Genomic DNA, 15,812 nt, shown 5'->3' with positions numbered 1-15,812 from the left:
TTTTAATTACGAAGGACTCCCACAAATCTATTGTCTCTCTAAAAAACTGTAGGCTGCATATTGGTGGTCAAAGTGGTCGAAACGGTGTAGTGATCCTCGCTAATACAGTGAGCCACATTACAATTCTGACCAAGTGGGTTAAATCTGTTGGAGCGATGCGTAGGGTGTGTGCCTTTCACGCATGTAACCTGGGTTCGCTTCCCCGCCCCTTGTTTGCTACACTATTTTAGGAAAGGGACATCTTCATGACCAACAATCTTACTCTAAAAACGTTTGTGAAAAAAGTTTGGTCAGTCTGTGAAAGTTAGAAAAGGTTGGTTAGTCTGTGAAAGTTAGAAACTTCCAGCAGGAATTGACAGTCATCAGTCAAGGTGGTTGGATTATATAGCTACAGTGGTGCTATGGTTCCAAAAGTGCTGGTGATAAAATTAACATTACTGGCATACACATTTCAAAACAAAAGCCTATGATCAGGTATGGAGTTTTGGAAATGTTGTTAAACCCAACAGTCTATACTCTATAGCACAAAGTGTGATGTCCCCAATGATAAAATTGCATGTTACTCTAATTGTGAGATGTGTTACAGTTTACAATAGGCTACTTGGGTCTACTATACCTTCATCCTTTATTAAAGCATTCGGTTGCTAGCATTATCTCCACAAGCAAGGGTATCCTGGGGAAAGACAAATCTTCTCCTCCCAGTAGACTAACTGGATCAAAGCCAGTAGCCTCCAACATTACTGCTAGATAGCCATGTAAACACGAACCTCAGTGGCAGAGCTAAAGCTCATCTGAGATCTTGCATAGGCTGCTGTTTACCATAATCAGGATATTTTTTTTACAAACCTTGGCGATACTTTCTTTGTTCTCGATTCGGAAGAAACTTGTCTCTTATGAACATCTGTGTGCAGTTGCAGGTGGAACTCCAAAAAACAGAGAATATTCAGAAAAATATTAAATCCACTTTTTGTATTGAGCGATAAATACCGCTTTCATATGTGTAGATCTTTCTTTTGGTCGCACTGTGGGAAGTGCTGTCATTAAGGCTACTTCTACAAGCGGCCGCAGCCGCTTCGCATAGAAACGACTAGTTACTGCAACGGTGTTGGGAAATGTGAGATGTGCACAGCTAAAATGCCGAGGACTGTGCAAAAGGTGGATTTAATATATTTTTTGTCGAATTTTCTCTAGTTTTTGGAGTATGCTACCTGTAACTGCACACAGACGTTTATAAGAGACACATTTCTTCCTAGGTTAGGGGTCTATAATTGTAAAATAAATGTGTTTGATTGAATAACTAGCCTAATCTAACTATCGTGGTCATACATCTGGACTCTTCATCATCATCATCAACACTTTGAATTACTAAGGAATATTCCTATAGCAACTGGTTGCTAGGGGAAACGAGACACTAGCATTATCCTCTTGTTGTGAGACTGAGAGGGAGGATTGGAGAAGTGCACGAGGAGGGGTGGGAAGCAGAGAAGACGGAGCATGGTTGAAATTCCACCAAATGGATAAGAAGAGGCAGACAAAGTTTGACACATTTATGTTTTCAGTGGTTGACCGACACGAATGAACGAGTAAACCTTGTTTTAGCCTAGTGAAGTATCACACATTAATACCTCAGTATTAATTATCCACTGCACGGAATCTCCATGAGGGCACAAGTCTGCATGACGATTTTCGCGTAAAGAGAGGCAGCGCGGGAGAGCTGACTTGTCGCCTGGCAGGTATGTTCTGCTATTTTGAATAAAGCTAGCCATACAGCTAATAAAAGTTTTAGGCTATTATTAATTTCGTATAGCTAACTAAATAAATGAAGCTATCTAACAGCAATGCTGTTGTGGGCTTACACATGTAATAATTACAACCAGGAGCCTATAATGGAGGAAGTCAGCTTTTCAGTCAGTCCTATCATTTATATTGAAAATAGGTTATTATAACACAAGGTAAACACACATTTACAATAATAGTTAGGTCTATGTTATTAGCCAAAAATGTACTGATACAAGTACAGAAACATTCATAGCCAGAGGCAACCTAGGCTACACTGCAATTAACACTATACTTATTATACACGCTATGTTCTACAGTGCTGATTCTAAGAACAGGGTTAATTCCCATAAAGTATTAGTATCTCTGTCTCTATCACATACATGCATGGCCAAGGAAGATAGGTTGCATAAACAGATACAAATATAGAGCGATAAGGCGCAAGGGGGACAGGGGAAGAGAATAAACAGTGAGAGGGAAAGAATTGGTGAGTACGCTCTGTCCTGCAAATGCCAGAGCACATCAGCGCCGGAGCTACATCTAGTTTGATGTAAGGAAGTAGCCTACTCGATTGCCTATCCAGGGGCCTTGTATGTGATCAGACCTGTTGAAGGTGGGGTTCCTGTGTGAATGTGAGTATTGTTGATGATGACAAGTTTACTGGAGAACCGAGACCAAGTAGAGACTTTTGGACAAGGTGGATAATTGTATAATATAAGGCAGTTTATTCAGAGGTAAAGATATCTGGAATAGCGTGCACGGACTCGTTCGTCAAACTCGTAGGGAGTTTATCAGAAGAGAGCCCCGAAACATTGTGTGCTGACATTTTATGCAATAAATGAAGTAGGTTGAATCTAGTAGTTCTGATCTTCTGATTGGTCCTGATGAGTTGGGTGAGGTCCCCTTCAGGCTAGTGTCACTGTTGCATTTGGCTCTGAGTCGGGTTCTCTGTCTTCAAATGTTCAGCCTAAGAGAAGGGGATTTTTGTGTGTGTGTGTGTGTGTGTGTGTGTTTAACAGTGATGATGTGTGTGTGTGTGTGTGTGTGTGTTTAACAGTGATGATGTGTGTGTGTGTGTGTGTGTGTGTGTGTGTGTGTTATCAGTGATGATGTGTGTGTGTGTGTGTGTGTGTGTGTGTGTGTGTGTGTGTGTGTCCTCAGAGCAAGAACTCGTGAGTTGGAAGAACTGAGAGACCTATGGCGTGGGTGTTGTCCTTGGCCACCTGCTGACAAGGCTGACAAGATAGGACCCTTTTGTCCATTGTATTGAAAACAAACGCCCAACACAAAATGGGTCATGCACAAGATTTTAGTCAGACCAAGCTATAACATTATATATTTACTACGACAAATCCCCCTCTTCACGTCTCCCCAGAGACGTGACCAAGTAACAGTAAAGAAGGAAAACTTAAGACGTGACACAAGCTAACAGTGTAATTGGCAAAATAGGGAAAACTTTATCAGAAGATAAAGTTTTGATTCCCCCTCTTCACGTCTCACAAGAGACGTGACACAAGCTAATAGTGCAATTGGCAAAATAGGGAAAACTTTATCAGAAGATAAAGTTTTGATTCCCCCTCTTCACGTCTCACAAGAGACGTGACACAAGCTAATAGTGCAATTGGCAAAATAGGGAAAACTTTATCAGAAGATAAAGTTTTACATTCCCCCTCTTCACGTCTCACAAGAGACGTGACAAAAAGCTTAAATGCTATTCATCATCCAGATATCCTTGGTCAGCATCGTCAATAGCAAGCAAAGGAAACATCTGACCGTTATCTGCAGGATTTGGATCAATAGCGGTGGTTATAATCCTGGTTGTCAGCGTCCGTATGCATGGAATGCAACAGCATCCACAAAGCACTAGAATTGCAGCAAAAACAGAGATGGATACAAGTATAGAAGAAACAAGCGTTTTATATTTACCAAACGCATCCATCCAAGAGTCCCACATTGAAGTATCCACCCCTGAGTGGCTCTTCATTTTGCCATTAAGAGTTCGTAACCCTTCCAGGGCGACAGTCAAGCTGCCATCTGTGGCTGTATTGTTGGGAATAAAGGTACAACATTGTTCACCAAACATAGCACATACTCCTCCTTTTTCAGCCAGGAGCATGTCGACAGCAATACGATTTTGGAAAGCCATGAGAGAGGTCGCAGCCAACTGGCCATGCACCGCCTCAAAACCTTGTTGTGTCCAATTGCCTAATTTTTGAACATTAAAATGGACATAATTGATTCTGTCAACATTTTTATTAATCGTGCACCACCAGCAAAATGAAGATTCAAAACCTGCGGCTACTTGGTCAATCAATTTATACTCATCTGGTACCCCCCTAGGGACCCCAATTGCATCAATGTAGGTTGGGTCCCCAGGAGTAGGGCCCACAGCGCGCCTGGTCCTGGTAGGAATTAAGTTAGACACACGGGTCACCAGGTCCTGAACACCTGTTGGATACACAGAAATTGGTAGCAAAAGAGAGACTAGTGCACAGGTGCCTGTGGCATTTCCAGGCAGTCCATCAAACAGACGAACGCCTCCACACCACCACCAGACATCAGCCCTGGAAACAGGTTTAAACTCAGCATTAGGCGTATAGGTAAACCGACACCATCCAACAGGTACCATACCCAACAATGGTAGACCTTTCGTGAGATTAACACAGGTAAAGTTAGCTCTAGCCACCTGATAGGAAAAAATTGGTTTCTTAGTTACTTTAGTAACCAAGGGATGAACTACGTCCCATAGTGTACAATTGGCGGAAGGGTTGTCATGCTCCATGACAGACAGGAAGCATTGTGGCGTAATGGCGGCAGGGATAATGCGAAGCAATGGCCGTGCCCCCATACAAACCACAAAACTCTGATGAGTCACCCTTGCCGCTTCCTCAGTCAACAAGAGCCAGTTGTTAGAAAGGCCGGAGACACCTGTAGCGGTCAGGATTGCATCATCCAAAGTAGGTGGAGTGGTAACCATGGTAATTGGTCCCCATCTACCTCTACCTGTGGGTTTCACAATGTTTTTTCTATCGTCCTTAATTGTAGAAGTGGAAGGGTCGGGTGTTGATACAAAACAAACAATCAAGTTCCATTTAAAATTGTAAATATAAAGTGGAGCCCTATATGGACTATATGGACCGGTGTCCATATATGGAGCCAATATGAAATATTGGCAGCCCTCCCTCTGGCCTGGTGGGATAATTAACTTCAGGCCATTTTGTTCTTTGGCCAATGTAAGTCCATTTCGCCATAATAAGACGTTCCGTCCTGTTGAATAACTTGACCAATCAGGACCCGTCTCGGCGACTAGGTTTTTCCAGGACCATTTATCCAAACCCCCCAATGTCATGTACCAATGATATTGGACTTGCCATAACTTCCTGTTTTCATTCTGCCCAGTACTTTCCAACATTCCCCAAGGGACGGTGACAGTGGTGGTAGTATTTATAGGGATACATAGTAGTGGTGGTACTTCTAATTTGGTTGGTAGTACAGTTTTGGTCGCTATTTAAAACATGTCGTTTTCGTAAGGTATGGGTGTTTGTTCTGACGGTGGCGTGAGATGTGATATTATTAGGACTAGTGATATTAGTAGGTGGATGTGCTAGTTGCTGTATTAGCCATGTGAAAGTTCCCATGGAAACTCCAGTGACTATAATGAAAATAACAAACAAGGGACCAGAGATACCCAGTCTCTCCCAGGGAGGTCTATGTCTCCTCCCAGGGCGAAGCCCTCCAGTCTCTGTTAATGAGAGTCTCCTCCACATTCTCACAGACTAGGAGCCTCTGTATTTGGTGCCGAATTTAGGGCGCTCAAGTCAGCCCTGACCTCAGTCAAAGTTCTGGAAGGAGTTGGTGCTGGTGTGCAATGTGTAAGGTGGTGCCAAGGTGCGCCCAATTTACCTTTGACCTGGACTGAGTGTGAAGTAACCTCCTTCACTTCGTACGGTCCAGTCCACCTGGGTTCTTGCCACTTTCTCTTGTGGACCTTAACCCTCACCCAGTCACCAACCTTTACCTTCAGCGGCGCCGGATCTCCCGTCAGCTCCCCCTCTTGGACCTTGTGAATCTGTTTGGAGAGAGCTGCAGAGAGTTCCGTTAGTTTTCTCACATAATCAGACATTACAATTTGTTGTACATCAAGGGCGGGCATATGACCTCCCTCCCTTGGTGGACCAGGCATGACTCTACCAGTCATAATCTCATGTGGAGAGAGATGGGTGCCTGCTCCTGGAGAGGCTCTCATGGCCATCAACGCCAGGGGCAGAGCTTCAACCCACGTCAACTTTGAACCTGCACATACCTTGGCTATCTTAGCCTTCAAAGTTTGATTGGCACGTTCCACGAGGCCCTGAGATTGCGGCCGGTACACAGACCCAAACTTGTGCACAATGCCGAACCTCTCCTCCACCTGTCTCAGGTGTTGGTTACTGAAATGGGACCCGTTGTCGGATCGGATTTGTCTTGGAACCCCATACCTTGGTATGAGTTCAGTCTGCAGCCACTTAATGACCGACCTGGCATCCTCACGTGCTGTTGGTATTGCCTCAACCCATTTGGAGAATCGATCTACCATTACCAATAAGTACCTTTTCCCATTAGTTACATTATCAGCCCCCATGTCAGTGTAATCTATGCTAATGTCCTGAAAACATGCATTAGGTACTGGGTATGAACCCATGGGTGTTTGGAAAGGTTTCTTTGGGTTGTGGCTGCCACAAATGCTGCACTCATCACAAAACAAGTCTGTCATGTCCTTAATGTGTGGGTGCCACCAAATATGGGAAATCTTCTGTAAAGTTTTGAGTTTCCCTTCATGGGTGGGCCCATGAGCCTCACGTATCAGCTCGGGAAAGAGATTAGCTGGGGCCACCAACCTGCCGTCATGGCATCTCCAAAGTTCATCAGGTCCTTTGGTGGCTCCATTCTGTCCCCATACCGAGTGCTCATACGGGCCCGCTGTGAATTGTAGTTCCTTTATGTGTTGGTCTGTGAGTTCTGTTCTAGCTGGTTGAGTCTGCAGCACCATCTGTCTTGGAGTGTAGCCCCCAGCTTTCTTGGCTGCTTTGTCAGCTGCGTCATTTCCCTCGCTGACTTTGTTCTTGAGTTGCTGATGTCCTTTGCACTTCATGATGGCCACCTGCTCAGGTAGTGAGACTGCTTTTATCAGTCTCTCCATTTGTGCCTTGTGTTTGATCGGAAGGTTTCCTGTTGTGGTGAAGTTACGTCTGACCCATTGTGGTCCATCTGTATGGACTGCTCCATGAGCATATGCTGAGTCAGTGTAGATGTTCACAGTCTTTCCTTCAGCCTTTTCCAGGGCTTGAGTCAAACCAATGATCTCAGCTAGTTGGGCTGAGGCAGGTTGTGGGATGATGTCTGATTCCAGGGTCACGTGTGACCCGTCTGGAAGCTGCTGTACCACTGCATATGCTGCTATGTTCCCTTCTTCTCCTCTATAGCAGCATCCATCGGTGTACAACCATAGATCAGGATTGGTAAGGGGTTCGTTTCCCAAGTCTGGTCGCAGTTTCAGTTCCTGTGCCGCCCTCTCTTCGCAGGAGTGTGCCAACCCTTCTTCTGCATTGAGTGCGTCTGCCATGTTTTTGTCGGTGTTGACAAAAGTAATGTGTGATTGGGTGCATTTATTCTGGATTTTGTTCTTTCTTTCAGCTCTGAACGTGAATTCCTTGCTCATCAGATATGCTGCAACCCCATGGTGCGTATGGATTTCCAATTTGTGGCACATTACCAGGTGGGCGGTTTTTTCAATAGCTTTTGCCACTGCAGCCACGTACCTGGAACATGTTGTCTGACCTGCTTCAATATGGTCCAACTTAGAGGAATGATACATCAGTACTCTTCTCTCCCCCTCTTGTTTCTGAAAAAGGATGGAAGAAGTGAACCCCTCCTTTTCAGAAACATCAAGATGAAATTTGTTTTTGTAGTCGGGTGCTGTCAGAGCTGCTGCCACCGAGAGATCGGTTTTTAGGAGAGCAAATGCTGTTGATGCTTCAGGTGTCCAGGTAAGTGAGGAGTGTAAGTTTCTTGGTCCTGCTTCTCTCACTATTTCTCTCAGTGGTTCAGTCCTGGATGTGTAGTCAGGGATGTGGGTACGGCTGTACCCTGTCAACCCCAGGAAGGACAACATGCCTGACACTGTGATGGGACGTGGATGATGGAGTATGGAATCTCGGTGGGATTTCGAGAGACCAGCACCTTCTCCTGAGATTTCTCTGCCAAGGAAAAGGACAGTTCTGCGACAGGACTGGACTTTGCTCATTTTGACCTTGTAGCCTTTTACAGCCAAGAAGTCAAGTAGGGTTTTTGTCATTTGTAGACAGAGATCAGATGTGGGAGCCCCCAGCAAAAGGTTGTCTACATATTGGATGAGTATCACTCCTTCAGGGATTTTCAATTCGGCCAGGTGTGTCTTCAAGATATGATTGAAGATTCCGGGAGAACACCTGTAACCCTGTGGAAGAACCGAATACGTATACTGTTGATGTTCATATGTGAAGGCAAAGAGAGGCTGTGAAGCCTCATCCAGTGGAATGCTGAAGAAGGCATTAGCCAGATCCACAACGGTGAAGTATTGGTGTTTTGGTGAGAGATTACTCAGTGTAATGTGAGGGTCAGGGACAGGTAGGTCAATGGGTGCAGTGACGTCGTTCACTGCTCGGAAGTCTTGTACCATCCGGTATGTTTCGCCTCCTGCTTTCAAGACTGGTAAGATTGGTGTGTTCCATGGAGACACAGTGCGATATATGACACGAGCTCCCAACAACCCATCTATGGTTGGTTTGATCCCCATGGTCTGTTCAGGTTTCAGACGGTACTGTGTTCGGTAGATAGGAATTTGATCAGGGTTGAGTAAGGTGATGGTGACTGGTGCCACCTGTAGTTGTCCAACATCAAATGGGGTGTGTGTCCATATGCCTTCATCAATGGTGGAAAGCAGTGCTTGTGATGAGGGGTGGTCTGTGTAAGGTTTACCATGGTGTCTTGGGAGAGTCAAACGTTCAGGAAGGCAATGTTCCTCTGTGTCAACTGTCATAAACCTCCACATGTTCTCAGTGGTGGCTTTGGTTATTCCTGGAGTTTGGGTGGGTTCCCACTGGAGTTTGGATGCTCTTCTGATCATAGGCCCAAGGCTCCTTGCTTCAAAACCGTGTCCTACTGCCAGTGTAACATGGGGAGCAGATTCTTCGCCCAGTAGGTACCAGGATTTCAAATGGGAAGGTAGGATAACCGGAGCAGCCACTCCTTCTTGTCCACACACTATGGTACAACATCTGATTGTTGGTGTCAGGTGCATCATGTTTTCATCCCAGTCATCGGTATATGGGTTGACATCATTGTCAGTCACATTAAGTGTACAGTGGATTTCAGCTTGAGGAGTCTTGTATGGGTGAAATGTGTAAATGAGTTGTCTCAGCTGGTTGAACTTGAATTGAACCTCAGGGGTTCCTTGGCCGGATTCGATGCACTTCAACCAGTATATTTCTTGGGTCAGGGAGAGCACTGGTGTTGGGATGATGGGTAGCATCAGCACCCTAACTGAATAAAATAACTCTCTGTGTTTAGTTCCTTCCTTCTTAAATAAGTGAGACTTATTCCTTTCCACTTCACTTTCTGTTCCTTCCTTCACTGCCTCCTCTAGCTCTTTCTCCATAGAGGTGAGTTGCCCTTTTGACGGGGCACCCCCGCTAAAGTAACCTGCCTGTGTCCATTTGAGTTTCACTCCCTCCCACACTTTCTTCACTGTCTTATACTGTTCTTTCCCTCCCGCTCTATCCTGTATTTTTTGATCTAGATATTCATTAAATTTGAGTTTTGGGACGGTAGTAGTTGCCATGGTTATACAGTTTTTAGACTATCTAGGTGCACTTAGCCCGTCACTGGCCGAAACCAGCAATGTATTCTTGGCGCTGACTGAGACTTATCTCTGATGTCCCACCCTCGTACACAAAAAATTTCAATACTTTATTATTAGGAATTATTTTGCAAAAGGTATTATTGTTTTTCAATTATTCGAGTTATTATATATTTTCCCAAAAGGTATCAGAATCGCCCTTTTGGAACAATATATTAACAAACTCGAGCGCTCCTAAAATAATTATCAATTTAATTTTAGGAATTATTTGCAAAAGTTATTATTGTTTTTCAGGTATTCGAGTTATTATATATTTTCCCAAAAGGTATCAGAATCGCCCTTTTGGAAGAATATATTAACAAACTCGAGCGCTCCTAGAATAATTATCAATTTATTTTTAGGAATTATTTGCAAAAGTTATTATTGTTTTTCAGGTATTCGAGTTATTATATATTTTCCCAAAAGGTATCAGAATCGCCCTTTTGGAAGAATATATTAACAAACTCGAGCGCTCCTAAAATAATTATCAATTTAATTTTAGGAATTATTTGCAAAAGTTATTATTGTTTTTCAGGTATTCGAGTTATTATATATTTTCCCAAAAGGTATCAGAATCGCCCTTTTGGAAGAATATATTAGCAAACTCGAGCGCTCCTAAAATAATTATCAATTTAATTTTAGGAATTTAGGAAATACCAACACCACAAGAGGGAAAAAGTACAAGTCAGCTTTTAGCGCAGCGGCTGCATAACAGGCAAAATAGGACTCGGTGGACCTCTTAAAAGTTATCAACTAGTTAGTCTCATGAAACGGCCAATCTTACACAACATTCAGGTTAACATTTCAACATTTACATTTTGCATTTACATATCAACATCAACACATGAATTCAGTTTAAGTTCTTCACAGTACATCTAGTTGAGTGCCAAGTCAACCATTGCCCGACTATCTGAACTTGTATTTTTATTTTATTTTAATGATTCTCCACAACCAAGACTCCCAGTCGTTTAAACCATTCAACTGGCGTCTAGTCGGGAGAACCTTTTCTGGACTTGGATTCTCACGGAATTAACTCAACCCGACTATCTGAATCTTTTTATCAAGTCACCAGATCCTTCTCTTGTGGATCAAATAAAAGGGTCCATCTCTTGTGAACCAAAACCTCTGTAAATAGGCTCCTCACTAGAGAGCCACAATTCAACAGAAAATAAAAGTCAGTCCTTCTCTTGTGAACCACTGTAACTAGACTTCTTCTCTTAGAGTCACATTTCAACAGTAAAAACCTAAGATTTCAGATATCAACAGTAAAAATAAAAGGGTCCTTCTCTTGTGAACCACAACCTCTGTAACTAGACTCCTCACCTAGAGAGTCACAATTCAACAGTAAAAATAAAAGGGTCCTTCTCTTGTGAACCACAACCTCTGTAACTAGACTCCTCACCTAGAGAGTCACATTTCAACAGTAAAAACCTAAAGAATTCAGATATCTTTACATATATGCCTTTTGAGTCATAATAGATATGTTATAAATTTAACAGTAATCCATACTCACGCTCAGTACTACTGATCTTAATTTTGGTTTATCCTATAATACAATATGCAGATTTTGTTTTAACAGGTTCTGCTTACCTTTGTATTGACGTCCGTTTAGATCAGTTTCCTGAGGCGAGCTGGATTCCCGGCTGCTCCTGCGAACAGGTCACCCGTCCTTTCTGATCCGTCTCTTACTTGTCTCCTTTCTCTATCAACTTTTATGGACCGAATTCAGAGTTAGAAAACCATCCTCTGCTACCAATTTTGTTGATGATGACAAGTTTACTGGAGAACCGAGACCAAGTAGAGACTTTTGGACAAGGTGGATAATTGTATAATATAAGGCAGTTTATTCAGAGGTAAAGATATCTGGAATAGCGTGCACGGACTCGTTCGTCAAACTCGTAGGGAGTTTATCAGAAGAGAGCCCCGAAACATTGTGTGCTGACATTTTATGCAATAAATGAAGTAGGTTGAATCTAGTAGTTCTGATCTTCTGATTGGTCCTGATGAGTTGGGCGAGGTCCCCTTCAGGCTAGTGTCACTGTTGCATTTGGCTCTGAGTCGGGTTCTCTGTCTTCAAATGTTCAGCCTAAGAGAAGGGGATTTTTGTGTGTGTGTGTGTGTGTGTGTGTGTTTAACAGTGATGATGTGTGTGTGTGTGTGTGTGTGTGTGTGTGTGTGTGTTTAACAGTGATGATGTGTGTGTGTGTGTGTGTGTGTGTGTGTGTGTGTTATCAGTGATGATGTGTGTGTGTGTGTGTGTGTGTGTGTGTGTGTGTGTCCTCAGAGCAAGAACTCGTGAGTTGGAAGAACTGAGAGACCTATGGCGTGGGTGTTGTCCTTGGCCACCTGCTGACAAGGCTGACAAGATAGGACCCTTTTGTCCATTGTATTGAAAACAAACGCCCAACACAAAATGGGTCATGCACAAGATTTTAGTCAGACCAAGCTATAAAATTATATATTTACTACGACAGTATGAAAGTGTGAGTATGTATAGCTGTAAGTATGAGAACGTATCAGTGTAAACTAGGGGTGTAACGATTCGTTTTAACAACGATTCGATTTGTATCACGATTCGTGGTTGTCGATACGATTCAAGGACGATATTGGTTCATTTAGAACGATACGATCCGAAACGATTCAGTGACTTGAAATCGATTCAGTAACCTTTTAGCCAAAAGTTCAACCAGTGTGACTGAAATAAATACCTGGATACTGGACAGTGCAGGTGAAGTTTCCTAGATTCCTGTTTCTTGTAATGGAATCAGGTATCAATTAATTATGAATATAAATAAACAAGTAAACAACAATGAATGGCAAATGCATTCACATTTTATTTGAATAAAGTGCAAACAACACTTTAGGTTGAATTAACAGGAAGTTAAAATTGTCTGATCTCATTTTCAATATTCAATACATTTTCAATAAAAGTACAGTGAGTGCAACCAACATTTCAACAGTAGGTTTACCTGCTACTTCTGTTTTTCTTTTTTCAACATAAAAATATTACAATATTAATATCAAAAATAAAGTGCAACCAACATCTCTTCAGGTTGAATTAACAGTAGGTTTACCTGCTACTGCTGCTTTTGTTTTTCAACATAAAAATATTACAATATTAATATCAAAAATAAAGTGCAACCAACATCTCTTCAGGTTGAATAAAGAGTAGGTTTACCTGCTACTTCTGCTTTTGTTTTTCAACATTACAATACAAATACAGTATTAATATCAAAAATAAAGTGCAACCAACATCTCTTCAGGTTGAATTAACAGTAGGTTTACCTGCTACTTCTGCTTTTGTTTTTCAACATTACAATACAAATACAGTATTAATATCAAAAATAAAGTGCAACCAACATTTCTTCAGGTTGAATGAGCAGTGGATGAACCTGCTACTACTCTCATTTTAATAAACAAACACTATTCAACAAAAGATCAAGTGTAACCTACTAGGCTAATCTTCAATGACTACAGATTTTTTTTCAAAAATATCAACTGATCAACATGATCTGGCTGCAGAACACTTCTCTGTGCGTTCACTATGTCGCCAGCAGTACTAAAAACTCGTTCTGCTGGCACACTGGTGCCTGGAATGCACAGGTACCGTTTAGCAAGGGTGGAAAGTACAGGTAGCTCTTTCTCCTAAGATCTCCACCACTTCATGGCATTTTCAGTCAAAGGCAACGCATCTTTTGCTCGGTACTTTAACACCTCTGCTCTGGCTGTCTCGCTTGTGGATTTTCTTTCTCTTTGGGTGAAGGAATCGCCAAACAGCGCATCTAAGGCTTTCTTCTTACAAGGAGGTGACTCATTTGGAGCTACAATATAAGAAATATATTTCAAAATATATTCATGTTTCTCATTAATACAAAACAACAACAATCTTTTATTGGTATCACATGAAACACCCCTGTGGTCTCTTCATTGAATCCTGACAGCTTTGTGCTTGAGCTTCCCTCGTCTTCCTCCTGATTTCCCATTGCTTGCATCTATTGATGTAAGAATGTGTGAACTGTTCAAATTTCTGCTCTGTAATACTGCACACATAAATTTAGAAGAAGATAAAGAACAGATGAGATTTGAGAGAGGACAAATGAAAGGGCAGAAGAGAAAAGAGCAGAGGAAAGAGGAGAGAAGAGTTACCTGGTGGGACACTTCTGCCTCAAAAACCAGTTTTGTGTAGACCTGTTCTCTGTCCTCTTTTTCCAGGTAGGGCAGTTCTTTAAATCGCGGGTCCAACGCTGATGCTGTTTAAAGAACAAGAATATTGCATTCATTGCATTATTAAATTAAGTTGACCTGAAATTGCAAGTGATGACCACCTCCTCATACACAAAATAATCAGAAGATTAAACTTTAGTATGTTTAAAAGAAATGTGGCACAGTGATGATGTAAAGCCACCATGAACTAAGAATTGTATTGCAGATATCTTGTTTACTTTTCCATATGAAAAAACAACTCAAATTCAAACTTGAAAACGCAAAGGTGTGGCATTTTACAAATTAATACAGTCTAATAACCTAAAATATTAACCAAGTTGATTTTAATTAAGACTCCAAATTAATTACCTATGTTGAGAGCATCTTGGGTGCCTCTGTAGCGTGTGGAGAGGTCACTGGCCATCACCCTCTTAATCTCTGCAACCAGGGTTGAGTCGTCTTCGCATGGCTGTAGGTGTTTCAGCAGTTTTGCTTGAAGAGGAGCAATTACAGAGAGAGTTGGCTGGTCTTCTTCACACATCACAGTGGTTGCCATTTTGACAGGACCCATCAACTGAACAATGTCATCCATGTTGGCAGTATCACTCTCACTCAGCGTGCCTACATCTGTGACCCCCTTTCGTAGATCCTTGGACATCAGAGTTGCCATTATTGCTGGCTGTTGTTCCAAAAAACTTTCAAGCATTTCGAATGAACTGTTCCATCTGGTGATTATGTCTTGGATCAGTTTATGTTTTGGTAAATCCATCAGAGTTTGTTTTTCCTGTAGGGCGTGACATGCAATCGGGCTGCGGTGAAAATATCCAACCATTTTTCGCACTTTCCCCAACAACCTGGAAGCACGGTCCACCCCCAAACCCTTCTGCGAGGCAAGGTTGAGTGTATGTGCGAAGCAGGTAATGTGTGGACTGAACTGGGCTTCTGCACCGGCCACAATCATATTCCTGGCGTTATCTGTGACGATGGCAGGATTCTTGTCGTAGATTTTCCACTCCATGCAGGCTTCACGCAGTAACGCGCCAATATTTTTACCAGTATGGGCTTCATTTAAAACTCTGGTTAGCAGAACAAAGGTCTTCATTTTCCACTCCGGATCAATGTGATGAGAGGTAATTGTCACATACCCTTGATTTGAGCATGAAGTCCAGCCATCTGTCGTTATCACTACTCGTTCAGCTTGAGAAAGCGACAGCTTCACATCATTCTTAGTACTTTCGTACAATGCAGGAATAACCTTTTCTGAGAAGTGTGGTCGGCTTGGTATTGTGTACCTTGGCTCCAATGTTTGAATCATTTCACGGAATCCCGGATTTTCAACCACACTGTAGGGTCGCATGTCTTTGCAGATAAACTTGGCAATTGTTGCCGTGATGTTTTTCGCCCGAGCTGAGTTTTGGCCTAGTCTCTGACTAAACATGCAGGCGAGACCTGAGGCTTCTGCAGAGTTGACTTTACCATTCGCTGCTGTAGCAGCGGGAATGCTGCAAGAAGTGCCTGGACGGTCGGTGTTGTGTGAAATCCCATGGCGCCTTAGTAGGTGGTTGGAGAGATTTGTCGTGTTGCCGTTGTACTTTACTTGACCTTTACATATCCTACAAACAGCGAGCGACTTATTTAGAACATCTCCGTCTTTGCAAAAGCCAAAGTGTTTCCACACACTGGACCGCAATGGTGGCTTGATAATTTCTCGCTCGTCGGCTTCTCCTCTGTAGTCCGCCATGCTATGTTTGGTTGTCTTTGCGCCTTTGCGCTGCTGTTGGCGCGATGACGTCACGGATAGGCAGACTGAATCGAGTAATGTTTAAAGCCTTTATCATTAAAAGTGCTAAGAAAAAACATCCATATAAAGTCTGACGTGCTTAAATCCAATGGGTTATTTCCTAGTATCGATACAATC

General features: G+C 42.6%; 1 long non-coding RNA gene across 1 annotated transcript; it reads right to left on the bottom strand.

Annotated features, from left to right (window-relative positions):
• Positions 1-13,604: 13,604 nt before the first annotated feature.
• LOC311132198 lies at positions 13,605-14,485 on the bottom strand. The gene is made up of 3 exons (XR_014613497.1): positions 14,264-14,485; positions 13,838-13,941; positions 13,605-13,683 (listed from the first exon to the last, which is right to left on the bottom strand). It is a non-coding gene; the product is annotated as an uncharacterized lncRNA (long non-coding RNA).
• Positions 14,486-15,812: the final 1,327 nt, after the last annotated feature.

Source organism: Coregonus lavaretus (assembly GCF_964263955.1).
Source record: "Coregonus lavaretus genome assembly, chromosome: 7".
NCBI classification, from domain to species: Eukaryota; Metazoa; Chordata; class Actinopteri; order Salmoniformes; family Salmonidae; genus Coregonus; species Coregonus lavaretus.
Note: the sequence above shows the minus strand (reverse complement) of the source record. Positions and strands in the feature narration are given on the sequence as shown.